Consider the following 5,426-nt stretch of genomic DNA (forward strand, 5'->3'; position numbering starts at 1 on the left):
AACCAACCAGTAACCATTGCTCTTGTTTTTGAAGCCCTGCATTAGGACTGGTTCAGTCACTGCAAAGGGCAGTTGTCCTGACAAGAGGAGTCACTCAGGTCAGCCATGGACAGAGATTTGTTTTGACAGCACGCTGAAAATAACATCTCACAAAACACACTGCTAGCTGGTTTTAGAAAGGCCAGTTTTTGGAGTGTCTCTGACCAGCCATGCTGTAAATAGCAATCATTTTGTTTAGATGTTTTTTGAAAAGTGTCCGTGCCTGAAGGGTGATGCCATCCCGGGGCACCTCCTGCAGGTTGCCCTCGTTCAGCTTCTCCAGGAGCCCCTGGGGCTTGTGAGAGGGGCAGGGGTGCAGTTGGGGTGCCACTGCTCCAGTAACCCCACAGGCACTCACCAGCCTTCCCTGTGAGCCCAGGTGCCCCCCACATCCCACACACTTCAAGGCACTGCTGCTTGGCTGGGTCCCCAACCTGACCAGGTGAGCCTGGATTGTCCCTTCCCATGGTACCTCGTCAGCCTTAGCCCTTCCCAGATAAGCCCAGTCACCCCAGTCCAGGTGGGAAAGAGAACAGCTCAGATGGTAGGCCTCATACATCTGTGGAGAGGTAGATAAGGTGCAGAACACCACCTCTGCCTTCAGGGGGCCAGTACCCCATTGCATCCCTCCTCTCCCGTGCCCACGTGGCACTGGTGCTAGCTTCCTCGCTGGTCTCTGCACCACGGGATCAGTGAAAACAGAGGAATTTTCCCACTGGCCCCGAGATGTCTGTCAGATCACCCTGTGCCTACGGAGCACACAGCTCATGCTGCGCACAAGCTCTGATGTGCCCTGGAGACAACATCTGGGTCCCTGGGCTTCTTGGCATGCTGTAATTTGCAGTATGAACAGAGTCAGCCTTGCGGGACGTCACTAAGGTTAGATGTGTGTCCGTGTTTAAGATGAAATTAATTCTTTCATCTCTCTAATCCCTAACCATGAACACCCATTATGGCACCCAACTTACTTTTGGACATTTCTGTGAACAACATCTAATCAAATTTGCCCATCCTGCTTCTGCCCTCCCCTTACCTACGTTGGGTTTGTGAGCAAAGGCTTTCTCTTAGAAAGTCTTTCACCCTTCCTTATCTTCTCATTTTCTGGGTGGGATGCCTCTGTCCTGCAGAGGGGGGTGGCTCTTGCATTCTTCCCACTGCCTCCTCCTTTGGTGCTGCTTTCTCCCTGCCTGTCCTTTTTCTCTGTCTGCCCTTGGCTTGGCTTTTAGAGGATGTTAAATGTCAAATTTGGTTGATTTGTTGCAGACCAATTAGCTGATTCAATCCAATTAAGCTATCTGAAGTTATCTGTGTAATGTGGTGGCTTTGTTAGCCAGCTCCATTCCCTTTTACCCTTATGAAAATTTTTGCCTCCAGCTCCTCCTTCCAGATTTCGGCGGTAGATTTCCACTTGGTTCTTGGCTGCTTGTTGAAAGCTCATGATCAGGGCTTCAGGTTCTGCAGATTTCCTTCAGGGACCATCTCCCTCCCTTCCCCTGGTTAGCCCAGGCTGCCCACAGCTCTTCTTCCTCGCCAGATGACTTGTAAGCACTCTGTTGATCTTTGGCAGCTTGGCAATAAGGTCAGCGAGGTGCTAGTCCCTCATGAGACTAGTCACCTGTACTTGAGCTTGGTGAGGTTTGTATCACTATCCTCTGCCTTGCTTTGGCTGGTTAAAAACTCTGCCCCCAGAGAAATGTTTTCCCTATAGCTCTGTGGCTCCCTGCAGTCACATGGAGCCACATCCTCAACATGTCTTTTTCCTTTCCTGTGACTATCTCTGTGCTATGTTGATCTCATTCTTCAGCTAGCTCCTCCTTGATCTGGAAACAGGTTTTGTTGTTGTTGTTTTTCTTCTCCTGAAAAATAATTTTATGGACCTTTGTTCTGTCTGCTGGTACTGTAGTCCAAAAGCAGGGTCACTGGAAACAGACCTGTAGGCTAGGAAGGCTCCACAGAGAGGATGGTGATGGGTGAAGACTTTAACCTGGAAAGATACAGCCTCAGGTTGCTTGTGTTTATTTAGCAGAGTTCAGGGTAAGAGTTTGGAGCATCTACACCTGTTAAGAAAATCCCAAATTCTGTCCCCTAAGTGATGCCACTTGAGACCAGGCCTACACCATACTCTCCAAAGCAGTTCACAACTTTCTTGCCCCTAAAGCCTACTCCAAAGTTGTCCACATGAAATCTGGAACTTCTCCCCGTGCCGCTGGGAAAGACGGGCCTCTTGATTCAGAGCAAAGAGCTCTTGTGGGTTTCCAAATGTTTAGTCTCCATTTTCAGAAGTGCCTCAAACGACAGAATAAGGGGGCATAACTTTCTTGACAGGAAACAGCCTGGCAGGCGGACAGGGCTGATCTTCTTAATGGCGCCTTCAAATCACCTTACGATAAATCCTCATAGAATAGTCTTATTGGCTTTAACAGGGATGAAAGAAATAGCGCTGCAAAGAAATGAGGGGCGCTTGAGAAGCTGCACGAAAGGTTTTTAAACAGTAATAGAAAATTATCTTTTTTATTTTGCTATAGTATTTGAGCAATCCTTAAGAATTTAAGAGAATTATGTTCCTCTGAAGGAATTTGAAATGTCAATTAAAAACTCATTGGAAAGGCTACTATTCTCTGTTAAACCCTGATGGCTTTCTTACTTAGGCTGGGATATAAGTGCTCTGCCTCGTTCCTAGGCGAGAACCAGTTTGGGGGCGCCGATCTTACTGATCCACACAGCTTTGGTGATCCACTGGGCACTTCACGCTGGCGCTATGAACATCATGACACCTATTTTCATCATCATCAAACTTTCCTGTTACTGTTCATTTGGAGCCATCTGTCATTTGGCCTAAAACAGAGCATAGAGAAAGACCATATTTCTTTATTAATGCATTTGCTTTAAACTATCAGTTCTGTGAGCACTTATGCCTTCAAAAAAATCATTTGCTGTTACTCATATGGACAACTGGTGCAAGTGGGTGCCGATCTGTGGATGGTAACTCCCTCTTAAATTTTTCTCCTTGGCAAAACCTTAATTAGAATTGTACGTCAATCAACACTCCCCCCCCCTCCCCCCCAAAGAACTTCTGGTAATTTTTTAAAATCCCTTGGCCAGGCATTTAGCCAATAAAGCAAGTTTTCAAATGACTGAAGTTGTAAAAAGTGTTTTGTAGTGAAATCTCAAAGCAGGAACAGCTGCCTGGGTTTGGTTTTGACAGCTGTTCTTCACCTAACAACAAGCAGCCTATTTGTGTTTGTTTATTCATTAATATTGAAAAATAACACAATAGGATCAGATGTCTCAGCTGACGTCAAATGTCCTACTTTTCCTCTGCGTTAGAGCCTGTGTCTCAGCACTCATAATATATGTTTTGTATATAAAAGCCCTTGTGGTTTTCTTTTTTATTACATCACTGACATATTTCACCCTCCCAGCTGAAATAATCAAGACCCTGACCACGAAAGGTACAAGCTTAACTGGAGTACAGCCACAGTCCCATTAGTTTTCCAGAGACCACGTGCATCCTTAAAGGTAAGTAATTTTAAGAGCTCTCCTGGATGAGAGCAAATCCTCTGGTCTAAAGCTCATATTCCAGGTCACCTGTGATCTCTGTGATCCCATATGCCTCTTTTACCAAGGTGCTTTATTTTTTACAACAGCAGCACCACTAAGAGCCTTGCCAAATGAGGCTTTACCTGTAGTGCTGGCACCCTTAAGAAACAGAAGCATGCACTGTTTCAGGTGGCTGCACTTTCCTTAAATTAAACTCCTTCGGCTGGCTCCGAGTTTGGGGCTATTTCTGATCACCAGCTCTCCATGTGGTGCAGTCGGACAAAGCGTCCCGCTGATGCTGTGGGGAGCACAAGTGGCTGGCTGGAGGGGCCGGGGCTAGAGGAACCCTGGAGAAAGCTCATTAGCCATAGAAGTGCCTTTTATTTACTGATAGATGGCTGCCAGCCAAAACTGAAAACTCAAACCACTGCCAAGTTATAGGGTAGCCCCCGCAATGTCATCAGCGAAGGCTTCAAGGAAACCGGAGATGTTTCAGAAACGAAGGGTTTGGACCGTGCTCTTCTTTATGCATCGCTCTTTGGACTTCAGCAGCTAGAAATGGTTTTCCTCTGAGAGGGCAGGGATGGCCAAGCTGTTCACAGGCCAGGGCAGGGTGCTGTTTGGAAACTAAAATCCTCCGCGGGTTACAGCATCAGCTGTTTTTGTTATTGTGAGTTACAAGCCTGTGAGTTCCGCTGTGCTGCGGGGTCTGTGTGGGACATAAAGCTGGGAAATAAATACCCGAGCAGTCCTCTGACCCTGGCTTGTGGGCAATCGAAGCCTCCTGTGAGCCAGCAGGGTAAGGGTGCGTAGCCATCCGTGGGCACCACGGGATCGGTTTGGTTCAGCTGGGTGCTGAGAGGCAGCACGTTGCTCCTTACCTACAGGGATGCTCCTTGAAAACACCATCTCGTTCCCATGTGGAGATTTAAATGCTGTACTAGATGGCACTGGGCTGGAAGGAATGTCACAGAGGGGTCTCTGGGAGCGTAGAGAAGGGAAACAAAATGAGAAAACGCTGTAAAAGTCTGAGAGAATCACTCCCGCGACTCAAAAAGACAGATAAAAGCAGACACCTTACACGCAAACAGAAGTTGCTGAAAGAGCTGGTAGAGTTCCCTAGGCTAGTTAAAACCAGTAAGAATGATACCTGTGTATTTTGGGAGACCATTCAGCATCAGCTACGCCTGTGCCCCGCAGGCTGAAAGGTCGGGTCTGGCTGCGTCTGGAGGGAAGCACAGGTAACGACGAAGGCAAACTCGGATCGTTTAAAACCAAACAGAAGCAAAGCAAACCAATCAACTCCCAGAGCACGCCGGAGACTTCCTGGTGCGAGATCCCGCTGCGTGCGCTCCGTGCCCGAAGGGACCCGCTCTGCAGCGCCGAGGAAGGCGACGGCGCGGGATTGCCGCGGAGCTGCAAAGCCAACAGAGCCGGCGCGAGGTGCTCCGGGTGACACGACGCCGGGCGGAGCGTCCCGTCCCGTCCCGTCCCGCCCCGCCCCGCGCTGGGGCGAGGGACCCCGCTGCCGCCCGGCCCCCAGCCCCCGCTCCCGGCGCGCCGGCGGGAAAGCGGCCGGCGAGGCCCCGCCCCCTCGGCGGGAGGCAGGTGCGGGCCGGCCCCTCGCGCGTGAGGTCACCGCCGGCGTCACAATGGGCGCCGCCTCCCCCCCCTCCTCCGTAGGCTTCCCGCGCGGCCTTTCTCCCTTAAAAGGACAATGGGGCGCGCGGAGCGTGGAGGGCTCGATTGAGGAGAATGGGGCCGTGGGAACGGCGCGTGCGCAGAGCGGCGGGAGGGGAGGGCCGGGGAGGGGAAGGGCGGAGCGGGCGGGGCGGGCGGGGGAGAGG

At 50.4% G+C, this 5,426-nt stretch overlaps 1 long non-coding RNA gene across 2 annotated transcripts; it reads right to left on the minus strand.

The window, feature by feature from the left end:
* Nucleotides 1-1,851: 1,851 nt before the first annotated feature.
* LOC118250128 (uncharacterized) lies at nt 1,852-5,161 on the minus strand. 2 transcript variants are annotated; one of them, XR_004779306.2, is made up of 4 exons: nt 4,730-5,161; nt 4,461-4,560; nt 2,684-2,874; nt 1,852-2,479 (listed from the first exon to the last, which is right to left on the minus strand). It is a non-coding gene; the product is annotated as an uncharacterized LOC118250128 (long non-coding RNA). The 2 variants fall into 2 exon arrangements; XR_004779305.2 differs by lacking the exon at nt 1,852-2,479 and having other exon boundaries at nt 2,530-2,874; nt 4,730-5,155.
* Nucleotides 5,162-5,426: the final 265 nt, after the last annotated feature.

The sequence above is a fragment of the Cygnus atratus genome, chromosome 1 (genome assembly GCF_013377495.2).
Source record: "Cygnus atratus isolate AKBS03 ecotype Queensland, Australia chromosome 1, CAtr_DNAZoo_HiC_assembly, whole genome shotgun sequence".
NCBI classification, from domain to species: domain Eukaryota; kingdom Metazoa; phylum Chordata; class Aves; order Anseriformes; family Anatidae; genus Cygnus; species Cygnus atratus.